Raw genomic sequence first — 18,223 nt, forward strand, 5'->3', positions numbered from 1 at the left:
TTATATGTAGTACTTATAAATTAAATGCTGTGCAAGGGCACTGTTATATTCAAGTTAAGACTCTTAATGATCTATGTGAAATCTACCTATTTTTATGGGATTTACTGTGGTAACAGTACCCATTTAAGAGTAATGTAGCCATTTGCAGCAACAATGCAAGTAGTAGTACCTTATCTATGTAGAACTATGCAATTTTAAAATATGCCTCAACAATGCAAACATACTTGAGAGGCAGGGTGTTGGAAGTGGAGAATTTATGGGAGATTTGTATTTATGATCTTAGTAGTAACACATAGAATACTTTGTAGTCTACTGATATTGTTTATGCCAGTGGAGCACTTAACTACGTACTTAAGAGTAACCACGCTATCCTCTTAGGTGATTATGCTTCCTGTTCATGGTGGTTTATGAGATAGAAGGGCTGCCTCCATCAGGCTATATGTTATTTTATAAGTTATCTTTCATTTCTGCTATTGGGATTATACCAAATAAATGTTGTATCTGTGAATGGGGATGTTCCCACTACATTTGTAGTATGAGAGCACTACAGTCTGAAGTATTTTGAAAAAGGAGCTCTCAATAATAGAGACAGAAAGCAACATATGAGTTCCAAATTCCTCAGAGTTTTCGTCTTCTAGTGAACTGTGAATGTCTGCTGCTTTACACTAATAATATACAATAAAAGTAAGCACTTAATGCAGCTTGATACAATTCTCAGGATTTTAAGACTTGATTCCTCTGTTTGAGCAGCTTTTGTATTTTTCTGTCATAGAAATAAAGTTCTTCTAAAAATCGGCTTTGTGTTGATTGATCTATGGGTGGACTGTTTAATGTGTAGCAACTAAGCTTTGTGAGAGGTGATCTTGGGGACAGATGAAATAGAGATTCTAAAGTACCCATTGTTTTCCTTTTCTCTAGTTCTTAAGAGTTTTGAGAGAGATCAGAGAGTACTGTTTATTTTACAGAAACAACTGCATCCTCAGCTAATGCCGAACAAGCCTCTTTGCCCTCTGGAAGCTCTGTCGCATATTTTTTGCCACAGTAGCAAGAGCAGGGTTTCGCTTTTTAGTTCCTTCCTCAAAGCCTGACATTTCTCTGAGTAACGGTGTGTTATGCTGTGTCTTGTTGCCTCAAAAACAGTCTCATTATTTCAGCCTTTGTCTTCCCTGCCTTTATTGGACTACTTCTACGCCCTGTCTCAATTAAATCTGACAGCCATTCATTGTTTAATGGTTGATTTGAGGTCTTCCAAAACTCATACAGAGTAAGAATCCACTCCTGTTCTGGAGTGCTTGTAATAACCCATTCTCTTTCTCAGAGGTAAATGACTTTCTGAAATCTCTTGGTTAGTGAAGCATGTGTCTTTATGATACTGTGATTTCTGTGAAATAGATTAGGATTTTGGATCAAGCTATGCCTGATGATTTTTATTCTTTTTTTTTTTTTTATAAGTTCTGTCTGACAGTTACAACCTTTCACCCCTCAATTGGGTTAGTAAACCTGGTTGCAACAGTGACAAGGAGAATTTGCTTTGATCACTCATTTGACACAGCCTGAAATCTGATGAAAGATGTAATTTTGCATTTATTTTCCACACACCTACCTGTGCCTCTCTGGGGATTTCTGGGAGCACAGAAATTCTGGTAGAAATAAGGGAAAAGGAAAACTATTTCAGCAAGTGTATCACTAAGAAAATACCATTCAATCACCAGTGTAAGCAAGAATTTCCTGTTCAGCTGGGACAGTCTGTGTCTTGCCTAGAGAAACTGAAGACATAAGTATATCCAGAGAGAACAAAACTAAATTCTGTGAGTTGTTAGAGCTACTTGTTGAATTCATGAGCACGGTGTTAATTTCCTTGTTGTAAGGAGTAAACCATTTTTGGTTCAAAGTTGTTCTACTAAGTTTATGCTCTATGGATGATGTGGGACTAAAGCATAAAGTGTTAAACAGATTCCCCCCCCCCTTCCCCTTCCCCTTTGTCTGTGTGGATTTGGGAAAACGTATAATCAATGCAGAAGGAGCATAATGCAGTAGGGGCTCTGATTTCAGGGAGGGTGGTTAAGCTGTGCAGTCCCGTTGTCACAGGACAGGCACCATTTGCTTTGAAGACACTGAAACTAAAGCAGGGGGCTGCGGAAATTGGCCGCAGCCATTAGTGCTTTGGCAAGCCGAGAATAAGAGGCAGGTTTCTGCATTGGTGGGACTGAGCCAGTTGCCAATCCCATCAGGCTTCCTTTTTCCCCAGCTCCGGGTTACGCGTGCGTTCATTTAAAAACACTCATACCTGGAATGGCGCTTTGGGCCTATCGGTGTTGAGGATGTAGAAACAGCCTTTGCACTGGTGACGAAGCGGGTTGGGTTCTTACAGCAAATGTACGTCAGTTAGTTATTAGTTATGGGATTTAAGGAAACTATTGACAGAATTTTATCAGAACCAGAAGTAGTGAAACATCCTTAATAGTCTCATACAAAAGACTGAACCAGCTGTACAGCTGCACGTCAGCAACAGGTACTGCCCACTTTCACACATTGCATGACCCACTTTGAACATTGACCAGAGAATAGTAGATGCCTTTTTCAGCCAGGAGCTGCTGATGGGTCCCTTTGCTCTATGACCTTGCCGTACTGGACCACGGCAATCTTGTCAGTGTTGTGGATGGGAGAGGCAGTGAGCTGTCATGATGCAGGTCTGACCTTCTCTGGCTTTATCCAGCACTCCGGGGACAATCTGCACAATAAACAAACCAAAAGGTGAATTAAAAACAAGTACAGCGGCTGTTTCCACTGGTGGTGCCCCTAGTCTGTTATCTGTGACAGAGCAATGACAGAGGTGATGTTTCTGTGACCTTGGATGTGAAAAACTTAACGCCTGATGGCTGGTTCTGATCCCTGTTGGTACATCTGGGGTGGGGGACAGAGGACAGATGGTGCTTGCTGGTGTGCACGTGTTTGTATTTTCACTTTCCCCAGAAGTCAGGTCAAGCTGACTCCTCCAGGGTTGCAGCCTGGCCCTTCCTCACTGCCACAGGCAGGTCTTAGTTGGTCAGTTTTAGAAATTGTCCCCAACAAACTGGTCTGGCTATTTTTACAGGCCATGCACTTTCTCACTTGCAGCAACATGGAAAACTGCTCCAAATTTCAGTCCTACTCACTAAATAGTTACAACTTAATCCCCCAAATAAAATCATGGTGTAATCAAATAACATGCTGGATAATTTTGTATTCTAGTTTCTAAGCACTAAGTATGGTATACTTAGTACACACACTTTTAATGCCCCCCCCCCTTTTTTTTTTTATTACTCTGAAGGTTACAAATTCTCTAATGTCACCTGATGTTCTGGGCTCTGTGGCGACAAAGGTGTCAAATGTTGCAATAAAATTATTTTGAAAATTGATAATACTGAATTGCTTTTGGGATGGGGGATGGGTAAGGTTGGTTGGTTGGTTGGTTTTTAAGAGCCTGCTAGTGGCATGACCAACTAACCTGCTAATTTCCCTTCCCACTTGCAAAGCCAAGGTACCTTTTCACTTTCTGTATCCAGCACAGAGGTAGCTTCATCTAACAGCAGGATTTGGGACTGCTGTACAAGAGCTCAGGCAATAGCAATGCATTGCTTCTGATCACCAGAGAGCTGGGTTCCTTTGTCTCCTGTGTGTGCTGTATTTCTAGGTACAGACAGTAAGCACACGTGTAGACCTGGTTTTGGACCTAGTCCTGTGGAGCGTGACATTTGAGCTGCATTTCCACTGATTGACATGTCTGGGGCAGCCCCTTTCTCAGTCACTGTGGCAAGTGTGGGTGAGGAGCCTACGTACAGCAGCTGAGCTGAGAAACACATTTCTGAGTGTATTTAACTGCAGAGCAAACCCCGTGATGCTGAGCAAGAGCAGCGTCATTTGGGGTAGGGGGCCGGGGTGCAGAGAAGCTGAGCGTGGGGCGCGAGAGGAAGGTTGTGACATTGCTGGGAGCAAACCCAAGGCTCAGCTTAGCACCAAGCAACTTGAGCAGTCGGCTCTCCGTTCACCACTGCTGTTGTCTGTGAGAAGAAAACTTGGCCTGAGAGACATCAAGAGTGACTTTGAATGAACGAGAACCCAGTCAAATTCAAAATCTCATCTGCCTTGCACCCTGTTTTAAAGCTGACACAAATATACTCAAGAAATTTGATTCCAGCTCTGTGCTTCCCCCATTTGTTACCTGCTGTGTGAATGAATGTCATCTCTCATCTAAGAGAAACCCACCATCCTCCTAAGCCTGTGGGAATTTATTGACTGAGAAATATTTGTCCTAGCCCATATTTTCCGCTAGAGCGAGCTGACAAGCAAGTGCTAGCTTCAGCTGATCAGTTCAGACAGCAGGTAGGAAGAGCCCTTGCTTGCATTCACCCGCCAGCAGCTGCTCAGCAGGACATGAGCAGATCAACTTCTGGGATATTTTTTTTTTTTTCCTAGCATAATTATTCACAAACAATGTAGAAAACCTGAAACTGCTTTTCCCTCCAAGGTGCTATCTATTTTGGCAGCAAAAAGATTCACTGTACTGGAGACTCAGCTTGTCACGTCAGATGCAACCAGGAGGTAACAACAGGTGTAAATAGGGAAAGGGAGAGAAAGAAGCAGGAACAATGGTGGGTTTCTGCCTGTCTTTCCAAGCCAACTCTGTGTGTAACTTCACACACCTGGCTAATGAGAAGTTGAAAAAAGGAGCATGAGACCAGCGCTCCTCAGGCTGCCTTAGCACTTCCCTGCTGCTTTCCCTTAAGGGAAGGGAAGTACCCAGCCTCTTTTTCAGCACTTTCTGCATGTCTGTCACTCCATGCTCTCCCATCTAGAATGACTTTCCGGAGTACCAGTATCACCCAGCTTATTTTATTAACAGACACTTCACCTGCAGAGGTGAAGACCCCTCCCACTCAGGCATCTGCAGCAGTGGGACTGAGCAAATCCTGGCAGCCACTGTCACCTCCTAGCTCTCTGCTTGTCCTTCAGGCCTTCTGGGGACACCCCCACCCCCGGATAGAATCATAGAATCGTTTAGGTTGGAAAAGACCTTCAAGATCATCCAGTCCAACCATTAACCTACACTACCAAGTCCACACTAAACCAATCAAGGGTAGACTAGACTAAACCATGTCCCAGAGTGCCACATCTACCCGTTTTTTGAACACTTCCAGGGATGGTGACTCCACCACCTCTCTGGGCAGCCTGTTCCAATGCTTGACCACCCTTTCCGTGAAGAAATTTCTCCTAATTTCCAACCTAAACCTCCCCTGGCGCAGCTTGAGCCCATTTCCTCTTGTCCTATCGCTAACTAATTGGGAGAAGAGACCAACACCCACCTCACTACAACCTCCTGTCAGGTAGTTGTAGAGAGATTTCAGTGTCTATTCAGTAAGTCACAGAAATTTAAATGCTTTTAACCCATATTTACTGAGGATAGCATGAATAGGCACTGTGATTTTTTTTTCCCAGTTGCAAGTTGGAAATGAGGGCCTAATTACCTTTGGTAGCAATTCAATGAAGGAACGAATATTGGCTTCTTTTGCTGCACTGATAATCTCCTCACGTGACACCTCCCGACTTACCTCCATACGCGATGTTTTCAGCAATAGTGCAGTCAAACAGCATTGGCTCTTGTGAGACGATACCAATCTGAGCTCTCAGCCACTGGATATCTAGTGTCTTTGCATTTTGGCCATCCAGGAGCTAAAAAGTCAGGAATAACATATTTTCATCGTAGCACTTTATAGATGGCTGAGTTTTGTTTGTGGTTTTGGTTTTGTTTTTTTTTTTAAATTTAGCAACATAAAGGCCTTTAGCAGACCAGTCACTCAGGCCATTTCATGCCCTGAGTCTGTTAACTTAGGCAGTTATGCATGGCAGCAGAGATGGGGAGTTGAGTGTTAAAGCCTAGTTATGTTTGCAATCAATACAGTAACATCAGACATCTCTATGAACCTTGAAAAACTCCAGCTGTATGAAGCCGCTGTATTGCACCCCCCTTGTTTATCACCCTAACTAAAAGAGCCAATACAGATCTAATTTCTCTGCCACCTCGCTGTCAGTACTAGAGACATTTGGTACTATGCTGGTGACAGAAAGATCTATTTCAGAAACCAATAGAAGATCTATACCACAAAGTGTTTCCACAGCCACTTCCTTTATTAGCAGCTTTATCCCATCGCTATTATGCTGACTGGGAGGTCAGATGTCCTCGCCTCTCAAATGACAGTAATGGGGGACAGTAATGGGCAGTAGTCCCTAAGCCCATAACTGAATATCATCCCTGTACATCACTGAGAAAAATTCATCTACCACCACTTGCTCACGTAAGATGAGATAAATGTGTAAAACATTATGTGCCAGCACTTGAACTCCTCTCACTGTACCTTATCTGGACATTAGCACCCAGAATTATAAGTTTAACTGTCTCCATTATGCAGAGACTTATTTTGTCTAAAATAAAACATGAGCCCATATTTCTGCTTTAGCCTCATGACTTCTATCTAAAGCAGAACTAATGAGCTGTGGACTAAATCACCGTCCTGTTCCTGCAGGTGCACTGGGACATTGGACTCTTGGAGCCCAGATGATCTTTTTGTTCTGTTTATACAGCACTTGGCATTGCAGAGAGCCCTAACCCAGGGCTTAGATTCCTCAGTACAATAAACAGCTAAAAAATAATAGGCTAAATGTTTCTACCTTTACAAGAAAAATTGTATTTGTGTGCACATGAGACTAGGGACCACTTTGTAAGGAATAACTTAACTTACCAGCTGTTTTCTATGTGGGTTGATAAGCTGAAACTGTCTTCTTATTCCCAGACTATAATAGAAGCAGTTAAATGATTAAGCACTGAATAAGCATTTTTTCCAGTCTCAGAAAAAGATATCTCACAGTTCAAGGCCACTCCCTCATTGACAAGCACCAGGAACTAAATACAAGCTCCAGGGAGAAGCAGCCAAAAGGTCACTCCAGCATCTCCATCTGTCAAAGAGGCTATCTGTACCTCAGGCTGCAGTTCGGTTTGAGCTTCAGGTGACAGTTCTGCTGTTCACAGAGAGTCAGGACTATGGCGGGAGGCAGATAGCTGGGTTTGGGAAGTCCGGTGGCCACATTTTTCTCTGACTTTTAGAGAGAACATCCAAATCCTCTGAACTGAAGCCTTGACTGTGGATGAAATACAGATGCAAGTGCAGAACCACATGAAATATGAGATCACTGTATCTGGCAAGTATGAAATTGTCCTAGGAAAGCACAGACATCTATCTGCAGCCTCCAGATCTGCAGCTTCAAGATCCAAGAAGAGCTTTTCAGGTTTTTTTTCATCTTCCCTTTACTTAGTTTTTACATGCTGGGTGATGATGCAATGAAGTTCAGTGGCTACCTTAAGCAGTGTAATGTAACAGATCATAAAAGACTATGAAGAGCATTCATAAAAGATATCAGTAGGAGTTTTTCCAAAGAATCAGACTTCTTCTTTTTCCAGGATTTAATATGTAGTGAGAAGCTGTTGTGAAAACACAAATTATCTCCTAAATATTATAATTTGCAGGCATATATTAAATAAAATCCTGTTCCGTAAACACAAATTCTGATAGCTTCTCTTACACCATCTCTTAAACAAGATTACATTTTCAAAAGTAACAATAACTCTAGGTGGCTGACTTCTGTCTGCTTTGCAAAGGCCTCATTCAGATTCTTGGCATGTTCTTTGCTGAATTTTTTTTTTCATTTTTGTCCTTAAAGATACTGAAAATAATGTACTGTTTTTGATCTGCACATAGAATCAATCATTCTACTTAAAGACCTTTGCTAATTAATTTACTATAAAATGTAATATGATACTTGTAATACATATATATGCCTACACAAGAAGAAATACAGTTCATATGAATGACTATATATAAAATGTAAAGACATATGCAAATGACCAATCAACACAACAGCTCAAATGTATGATACTTCATAAGAATTCATACCTATTTTCCTTTATTATGTGTCTGTGTGCATATATGCATATATATACACATAATAAACACAAGGTTTATAATAGATATGTGATAGTTTTCTGGAATGCTCTGCCCTCTTTGTTATATGACAGGCCACGTGCACCCATATGTTCATATACATTGTTGGTAACTGAAGTATGTGACAATCTATTATGGACAACTTGCAAATAAGTTATCCCTCAAAAATTTCTGGTTAAAAATTAGAGGCCATGTTCAAGATCCATGCTCAGATAGCTTCCTGCAAGAAAGTCTTGAAAAATTATCTCTGCTGCATTAACCCTATTTCTGCTGGCTCTTCAAGATGTTTCACCAAGAGGCAGGTGAGGTTCTGGCAGGAGAAGACACAAAGAAAAACTTACCCCCAATTTGGCTGGATGAGTCAGATGTGAACGAGTGCACAAAGTACTTGTTCTCGGTAGCTATGGTGTGGGTGGGGAAAAAAAAAGAAAAACAGGCTTGAAATAAATTACAGTATGCTATGCTGTGCATAACACCGTGCTTGCAGCCTTCTCTCCTTCCTCGCTGTAGCTATCTATGGAGAACACTCAAACAGGATAAACAAGTGGGCAGCTGACGTCTTGGCTTTGGCATAGTCTGGAGTGAAAGAAGGGCTTTGTCCTAATGCACCGAATTAGGTGAAAAAACTCTGTAGAGATAAAAAGGAGAAAAATGTATTGACATTGATGAGACAAAGGTGAGAGAAGCTTTTGTGGGCAGATTGGGGGCTCCAGATAAATACTCATGACTAAGGCTGAGGTAGGGTAAGAGCTGTCTACTGCAAACTCTGACTTTTTTTCCCTACTGTGAAAATCCATAATTTGTTTGTAGGGAGGAGAGGCACGCTCCAAGCTTCCCTTCCTTGCCCACTTGTCTGGATTTATTAGAAATGGATGCTTTGATTTCTGTTTCCATTCTTAATGCAGGAGATGTTGTAGGATGTATAGTTCCTTGCAGCTCAGTTCCTTCATCTCTAAAACTGAAGGCATTAGTTGTGGAGCAGCCTGAGGATTGTGGAGCAGTCTGAGGATTATGGATAAATTTGCCATTCCACATTTCCTTCAAATGGCGCAGTCTTCCAGGCACAATGAATTCCTTGGGTTGAGGAGAAAAAGGCAAAAGGCAAATGGGAGATGAGAAAGAGGCATGAAATCTGGGATGAGCACAGGGCAGCAGGGGAGGAGATACATGAGGAGAAGGGATTCACTCGAGTGTGTAGGGGAAGGGAGGTTAATGCTGGTATTTGAGAAGGGGTTGGTGTAATCGGGGTGAGAGGCAACTTTAGCTTCAGCAGCATTTTTTGCCATGCAAGAGTGTGGCAAGTGCTGAAAGCAAGCATGGGATGTGCATGGGAGACAAGGTGGCTATTGACAAATATGGACAGGGAGAAAAGCAAAAGACCTGGTAAGACGCTGGAGATAGGAAGGGAGGAAAGAGAAGGTTGTAAAGGTGCCAGTTGGTGGGAACAACTCATTGGAAACACTCGGAGAAGCTTTTTCAGCTCTGGCTGGGCATTTTCCAGATTGGGTGTTTGCCAAACCTTTTTCCCGCACTCCACCTCTCTTGTCCCAAGGCTTATAATTTCCTCACCTCAGTTTCACTCATTACTTGCTCCACTTGCCTTTTAATCTTGTCCACCTACACTCCCGAGAGCTAAGCCATGTGATTCTGTTGTTAAAGAAACTTTGTTGTCCATGAAAACAAACATTTTAAAAAGTAATGTTTCAATAACTTTTTTTAAGAAGCATTCTTTTACCTATATGATGCTTGTAAACTTTTTTCATGAAAACTCAGACCATGAAAACCTCTCTGTTACCTTTTGGGTCTTTCAAGCCCTTCCTCCAGGGATCTGTTGAGATTCAGCATGGTCTTAGAGACCTCGCTTTCCTCCTGGGCTAGTAAAAAATTCTCATGGGACTTAATTTCCAAGGAGGTGACCTCTAATCCCTTCCCATATAAACCAGAAAGAAGGGGCATCTGGGCCTCCAGTGAAAGGGGTTAACGAAAAGGAAGCTGATGCGGCTCAGGTTGGCTCTGGGAACTTCTCAAGGAGCAAATGACCCTCTGTGGAGACCAGGAAAACTTCACTCAGCTGTATGGACTGAAGAAGTGGTGGGGTTGTGCCTGCTTGGAAACCTCCTCTTTGCTCCCAGACTTGCCGATGTATGAGACTAGTGTGGCTGGGATAGGCTACTGTCTGTAGCGAGTGAAAGGCAAGGGAGTGATGTGTCGTCTCACATTGCTCTGCTTTCTGCCACCTCAGGGATCACATGCACACCTACAGCTGGGTCACCTGGGAGGAAAATTTTATAAACATTCAGGGAAGGATTGAATTTACACTGTGGATTGATAATAACATACTAAATACCAACTTTTCCTTAAAGTACTTGGTGAATTTAAAAAAACCTACTCAGTAGGAAAAGCAACTGGTAAGGGTAGAAATGGCAGCAAAAAAGGGGCAAAAATACCTTAGTTGTAGCTGTACTGAAATATGAACTGGAAGGGTTGGCAAGCCTGCAGGCCAGGTACCAGTGCAGACTGTGCCTCCCAGGTAGGGCTCACCAGTTTTCACCGGTACCTTACACACACTGCGGCAGAGTAGGGATGCCGAGAAGCTCGCCACAGCACTAACTCCAGGAAGCACCTAATGCCAGCCATCAAACTTGGTGATAAGGCTGGTTATGCACACAGTTAGGATCCTTGCCATTCTCCTCACTGCTTAGCAACTGGAGACTGCTGTGCTTGGATTTCAGGCTGATTGTTTTAAAAAGTTTTCACTCTGATGCTGAACGTACTTCTACTGACAGCAGAGCCCTGTTCCTACCCCTGACCACTACCATGGCTGTCTTTGACTCTGTGCCTGCTACACAGGAGCAGCCACCAGTTTAGTGAGTGCAGCTGGTCAAATACCCAGGTCCTATAACCTTCACTAGTAATTATCTGTAGATCCTAGCCTATACATGGAGTTAGCTGACCATGAAGGCTGATCTGAATTTCAGATTCAGCCTCTTAGAATACAGCCTACTTTTTCTGGGTGCTTTGATTTTATTAAATAAGTTTAATAAACACCACCATCACCTTCAAGCATTCTTACACTGGTTTTAAGATGACCTTTATTAGTTATTCTATATTAATAAAAAGGTTTTAAAACCATTTAAAATACCTACTTGGATCCATTATGAAGATTTAGTGCAGTCAGTTTCTAAACTGAGCTAAAGAAATCAGTGTGGTATCTTTATGGATATGATCACAGCTTGACTACTTAAATAAACACAAAGACAATTTATGGCATGTAAACAAACAAGCATTTCTAAAGCTCCAGAAAGCTAATTATATAATGCTTTTACCTGTCTCAGAATTGCTTTCAATGCCATGGATCAAAGCCTCATACTGATGGATCTGTCACTCCTGGGCCAGGGCCATGCAGGGTCAGACTACGCAGGAATGAGATGAGGGAGACAGGCAGACACATTTGGGTGGAGAAATATCCATAAGAGCTATACGACCAATTTCTTTCCTTTTCCAAGGGTATCACAGAAGCAGGAATTTTGAGGTTGGCTCTGCCTGAAGAGAAAGCAAGGGCTGGAGGTCATTTCAGAAAAGGCACCCTGTTGTCTCAGGGGCATACAGCAGAAGGTAGCAAGGTGGTGTTCAGAAGTCTACAGATGATTGGGCAAGGCCAGCACAAGTAGCTGAGTAATAACTGAAGGGATTTGTGCATGTAAATGAGATGCACATCAAGTCACATAACAATTGAACTGATTTATGTATGAACTTGGCAGTTTTCCCACAATAAAGTGTGTGTTATTTGAGTTATAGGACTAATTACCTGGTTTTGGTTTTGTTCTATAATTAAATGAATTAACTTGCCTCTTAGGCTATTCCCATACTCAAGTAATTTTGTTTCATAATATTACTCAAATAAACTATTTCAAGCATCACAACAAAAATTTAATTTTAGTTTCAGGGGAAAACATTGTTTCCATAGAACTCTTGTGTGATTTTGCAATTTATGAGTCTTTAACCAGACATGTAGGCTGCCTTTGCACGTTTTGTTAAAAAGTTACTCCCTGTTGAGTGGGATCACATTCCTTTCTTATCCCATTAGTTATGGAAAACACATGCAGGTAAGAATACAAAGACACAAGCTGAACAGCTTTTGCATCAAGTTCATCATTCTGTATTCTGAACCTTTTTATGCTTTTCTGAGTGGATTGTCTTTTCTGTCCAGTCAGTATTGATCCCTTCCATGCTTCCTCTGAGACAGCTGGCCCATTACCTTCTTCCTGTAACTGATCCTCAGTTCCTGATGCCTGAAATGAAACTCAGTATGATGCTAAAAATTGTTTACAGCCATCCAGAGAGACCTTTACAGACTACAGAGGTGGGCCTGTATGAACCTCATGAAATTCAACAAGGCCAATGCAAGGTCCTGCACCTGGGTTGGGGCAATCCAACATGGAAACAGGCTGGGCAATGGGTGGATTAAGAGCAGCCCTGAGGAGAAGGACTTGAGGGTATCGGTGGATGAAAAACTGAATATGAGCCAGCAATGTGCACTCACAGCCCAGAAAGCCACTCGCATTCTGAGCTGCATCAAAAGAAGCGTGGCCAGCAGGTCAAGGGAGGTGATTCTGCCACTCTACTCTGCTCTTGTGAGACCCCACCTGGAGTATTGTGTTCAGCTGTGGAGCCCCCAGCATAAGAAAGACATGGACCTGCTTGAGGGGGTCCAGAGGAGGGCTGTGAAGATGATCAGGGGGCTGGAGCACCTCCTCTATGAGAACAGGCTGAGAGAGTTGGGGTTGCTTAGCCTAGAGAAGAGAAAGCTCTGGGAAGACCTTATAGCAGCCTTCCAGTACTTAAAGGGGGCCTACAGGAAAGATGAGGAGGGACTCTTTATCAGGGAATGTAGTGAGGGGTTGAGGGGTAATGGTTTTACACTGAGAGATGGTAGATTTAATGTAGATATTAGGAAGATATTCCTTACTGTGAGGGTGGTGAGGCACTCACTGGAACAGGTTGCCAAGAGAAGTTGTAGGTGCCCCATCCCTGGAAGTGTTCACAGCCCAGTTGGATGAGGCTTTGAGCAACCTGGTCTAGTGGAAGGTGTCCCTGCCCATGGCAGGGGGATTGGAACTAGGTGATCTTTAAGGTCCCTTCTAACCCAAACCATTCTATGATTCTATGGTTCTATATTATGTCGTACTTTCAAATGATGATAAATTCTAAATAAAGCCAACAACAATTCCTGTTAAGTAAATGGAATATTGATAAGAACTGAGTAATTTTACAAAGACCAGTCAAGTATTAATGTTTCATTAAGTCCTCTCTATAGTCAGTGAAAAACTTGCCAATACACTAACACTTATAAAGGGGGGTGGAGTTTTAGCCACAGAGACTTTTTTTTTTTTAAAATTTTTTGTCATGTTAAACTGTTCTGAAAACATACAGGAGGGTTAACTAAGTTAACTGAAGAGACCCACCTGAAAGCCTCTTTAAAATGCAAAAATGATATAAAAGGGCCTTAAAGTAAAAGAGAATCAGAAAGTCAACAAGAGGGACTTTCAACATGAGGAGGGAGCCATGAAGAATAGGAGCAAGACTTCCAGCTGCTTCAAAGTTACGGCCTGAGAGAAACTGCTTGAGAAGTTCAGGAGACAGCTTGAGAAATAATAAAAATATTCAAGACAGACCATGTCTGAATGACAAAACTTCAGGACCCTGAGTCACTAAGATGCTGGTGATTTGCAAAAGTACTTGAGTAAAAGAGTCTGAGTTTTCACAATGAGGGTGGGAGGCATTGGAGCAGGTGGCTTGAGGAGGGTGTGGAGTCTCCATCCTTGGAGGTATTACAAACCCAACAGGACATGGCCCTGAGGAACATGCTCTGACCTCAGAGTCTGCCCTCCAACCTGAGCTATTTTATAATTCTATGATCTGATGTAATCCTTCTATAGAGGTACATGGTCAGTGCAGAGAGGAAGAGAAAAAAGTAGGCAAGAGGAGGACAAATGAATGCTTGGCACACAGCAGCTTAGCTTCGTCTTGCTTAACATCAGTAATCAGAGCTAATCTAGTCTGAGCAAGTTTTTCTGGCATGCTCTGCCAGAAACGTCAACAGGGAGATTAATTTCCCTGTACAACATATTTTAAAGTTACGCGGGGGAGGTGAGAAGCTAACTTGTTTAAACTAGCTGTATAAGTTTTATATTGCAGCAGTTAGTTGGGATCCCACCAAATATATCTCCATCAGCAGTCCTCTGCCCTCCTGTCTCTGGGATTCACTTTACAGGGCATGGGTCAGGAGAAAGATCCCTGGGTGCGCCAGCTAGCATAGTTTCACAGAGTAGTGTGAATTATCAGGCATTAGGACTATTGGACAGAGAGTCTAATTCTCACTGAAATTAGTGGCAATTAGGCATCCAAGTAAAAATTAGGGTATAAAATACCTTTGAAGATGAGAACAGAGATTCTGTTGCCTGATTCTTCCAGAAACAGCCCTGCACAGTGGTGTGCTGGTTTTGGCTGGGACAGAGCTAATTTTCTTCATAGTAGCTAGTATGGGGCTGTGTTCTGGATTTGTGCTGAAAACTGTTGATAATTCAAGGATGTTTTAGTTACTGCTGAGCAGTGTTTACACAGAGTTAAGGCCTTTTCTGCCTCTCACACCACCCCATCAGCGAGTAGGCTGGGGGTGCACAAGAAGTTGGGAGGGGACACAGCTGGGACAGCTGACCCCAACTGACCAAAGGGATATTCCATACCATATGATATGATGCTCAGCATATAAAGCTGGGGGAAAAAGAAGGGAGGGGGGGACATTCAAAGTGATGGCGTTTGTCTTCCCAAGTAACTGTTACATGTGATGGAGCCCTGCTTTCCTGGAGATGGCTGAACACTTGCCTGCCGCTGGGAAGTAATGAATGAATTCCTTGTTTTGCTTTGCTTGCATGCATGGCTTTTGCTTTACTTATTAAGCTGTCTTTATCTCAACCCACGAGTTTTCTCACTTTTACTCTTCTGATTCTCTCCCCCATCCCACTGGGGGGAGTAAGCGACTGGCTGTGTGGGGCTTAGTTGCTGGCTGGGGTTAAACCACAAGTGGGTGGAGTAAGGTACTTCTCCTGAGGCAGAATAGCATATGAAGGCAAAATGCTTTCTGAAGATGTTGTCCATAGATAAACTGTGACCACTGGTGAATATGTTGATGCAATGGATGTAATTTGTGTCCATCCAGAGGATAAGCATAGATGCATAGTGAGAGGGAGAAACAGAGGGAGGGGAAAAAAACCAAAGAATATGATTGATTCAGCCTGAGGAATAGGTGGAACTGTTTTGTAAATGGTGCATACACTTGCTTAGAAAAGACAACAAGAAATACAGGATTGACTATTTTTTTTCAATTGCATAGGTGGTTTAAGAAGTTATGTCTAGACGGCAGTCAATATGTAGCAGCTGCTCTTGAAGACATGCCCAAGTTAGTTTTGAATTACTTTGCTGGGTGTTACTAAGAACACAGCCCACATGGATCCCCAAACTTGCTTGGGAATACCTAGCTCTCAGCCCATGTTGAGCTCTTCACAAAAGTCTGCTACAGTTCAGTCCTACCCATAACGTCATTAACTGAATTCCATGGGCATTTCCAAAAACACTTCACCACTGGGAATTCTGCCTGACCTGATAGAGCCAGTGCTGGCAAATTTCAAAACAGACTGTTAATGTATTAATTTTTTAAAGCATCTCATTATTCATCCCCATTTAGAATTCCCAGTCTTTGCATGAGCAGAGAGTATTTGCCAAATTCGGGCTTACCTTAGACTTTTTAGGAGCCTTTTTTGCAGGTCCTTAAGTAAATGAACACTACTGACCTTGTCCAGTGCTGCCTGCACAACTGATTCACTCTCAGTATCCAAAGCTGATGGTGCCTCATCAAGCAGAAGAGTTCCAGGACTGTGAACCAGAGCTCGGACAATTGCTATTCTTTGCTTCTGGCCTCCACTCAGCTGTGCCCTTCTTTCTCCAACCACAGTGTCAAACTTCTACAAGACAACCACAGACATTTCCAAAACACTCAGTGGCACAGTCCTTTCACCAAAGAAACGCAGTGTGAAGAAACCTAGGTAGTTTGAACCCTGCTAAAATGTAGCTGTGACAACAGCAAGCCTGGCACAGTCATCGCACACAAGCACCTGCTCCGTGTCTTGGACAGGTTTTGCAGCCCTTGCCGGGGAAGCATTCCTGCCTCTATCACATGGGATGAATTCCCAGACATTGTTGTCACATATGTGCACAAGTTTGGGAGTGCAGAGTGAGGTCTTCTATTATGCACTATCCTCTTAGACCTTACTGTTGTCAGTAGGTAAAGGCAGCAGTATGCAATGGTGTTTCAATTAATACATTATGTTCCCTTGCATCCTCTGACTTGCTCATCATTCTCATTTTCCTTTCTTAAGCAACATACTTCATTTTTTCTCACCAAGATTAAGTGCTAAAAATGTGACCTCTGTAACAGAGGAAGAATGTTGTGGTTTAACCCCAGCTGGCAACTAAGCACCACAGAGCCTCTCACTCACGCTTCCCTGCCCCTGGTGGAATGGGGCAGAGAATAGGAAAAAAAAAAGTAGCAAACCCCATGGGTTGAGATAAAACCAGTTTAATAGGACAGCAGAGGAAGTGCAAATAAATAATAATAATAATAATAATATACAAAATAAGTGATGCACAATGCAATTGCTCACCACCCGCCGACCGATACCCAGACAGCTCCCGAGCAGTGATCGCTGCCCCCTGGCCAACTCCTCCTGGTTGTTATACTGAGCATGACATCATATGGTATGGAATAACCCTTTGGCCAGTTTGGATCAACTATTCTGGCTGTGGCCCCTCTCAGCTTCTTGTGCACTTGGCGGAGCATGGGAAGCTGAAAAGTCTTTGACTAGCGTAAGCACTATTTGGCAACAACTAAAAACATGAGCGTGTTATCAACATTCTTCTCCTACTAAATCCAGAACACAGCACTATGCCAGCTACTAGGAAGAAAATTAACTCTATCCCAGCCGAAACCAGGACAAAAAAGTAAAAAGCCAAAGCCCTTCTCTAATACTAGGTAATCTGATAAATGTTTTAGAAACCCGATGCAGAATTCACTGAGAATAGTACTCCATAGTCTTCATATTGATTCTCATGACAGCTAACATAAGTGCCAAATGATTTCAGTTTATCTCTTTAGAAACTGGAGAGCTGGAATATTTTCTTTGTCAATTTCTTTAAAAGTTGACTAAGAAAGCCCCGTTCTTCTCCATCTTCATATTCTACCTGAACAAAATGGAAGCAGATCAACTTTTATAGATTAGTCAAAGCGGACTTCCTTCACATTGGAAAAGATGATGATTTTCCAAGACATTCTTAATAAACATTTTCAGAAATCATTCAGACCTCTTCCCCAGCTAATTGCATCAAGACTTACCTTAGTGAGAGCTCTCAAACAAAGCAATTTCTTCCTTCAAAGGGGCAGGTTTTGCATTGTAAATGCAATAAACTAGGTGTTGGATCTGCTGCCATTTTCTCAGAGAAATACTTTTACCATTTGGACAATTTGGCAGATCAGTATACTGCTGTAACATTTTTACTGGGTTGAAATAAGAATTATTACAATTAGTGTTTTTCATTATATTTGTGACTTATAAGGATCTCCAACCTTTTAGCTTTTAGTAGAAACTCCATGTAGTTAGATTTTATTTTAAAAGGTTGGCTCTTAATTTAGTTAGCTAACCAGTTCTGGCTAAGATAAAAGCAAAGCTTTCCATTATTTCTGGGACTTTTTTTTTTTTTTTTTAATTATAGCAATTGGTTTTCTGTAAGGCAATCAAGTTATCTTAAATGGAATCTGTATCACCTCCAGGCGTAATACCTTAGTATTTGGCCTAGCAGGATAAATGAAGTAAACATTTTGGAATTCCAAATTTCTCTCAACATGTTTCGGTTTCTAGCCAGCATCACACATACTGTCAATTTGAAGTTCCTGTGCAGAGTAACATGTCAAGAAAAGGGAAAAAAACATTGTTTAGATTCCTAACGACATTTTAGCATGATACAGGGCTGTGAAATCTTAGACGTTAATGTTACCATATAACGAGGCATGGCAGGCCTCATTGCAAAGTAGCTGCGTGCTTTCATAGATGCGTGAAGCTGCCAGTCCAGGTCACTGG

The sequence above is a fragment of the Pelecanus crispus genome, chromosome 2 (genome assembly GCF_030463565.1).
Source record: "Pelecanus crispus isolate bPelCri1 chromosome 2, bPelCri1.pri, whole genome shotgun sequence".
Taxonomy (NCBI): Eukaryota; Metazoa; Chordata; class Aves; order Pelecaniformes; family Pelecanidae; genus Pelecanus; species Pelecanus crispus.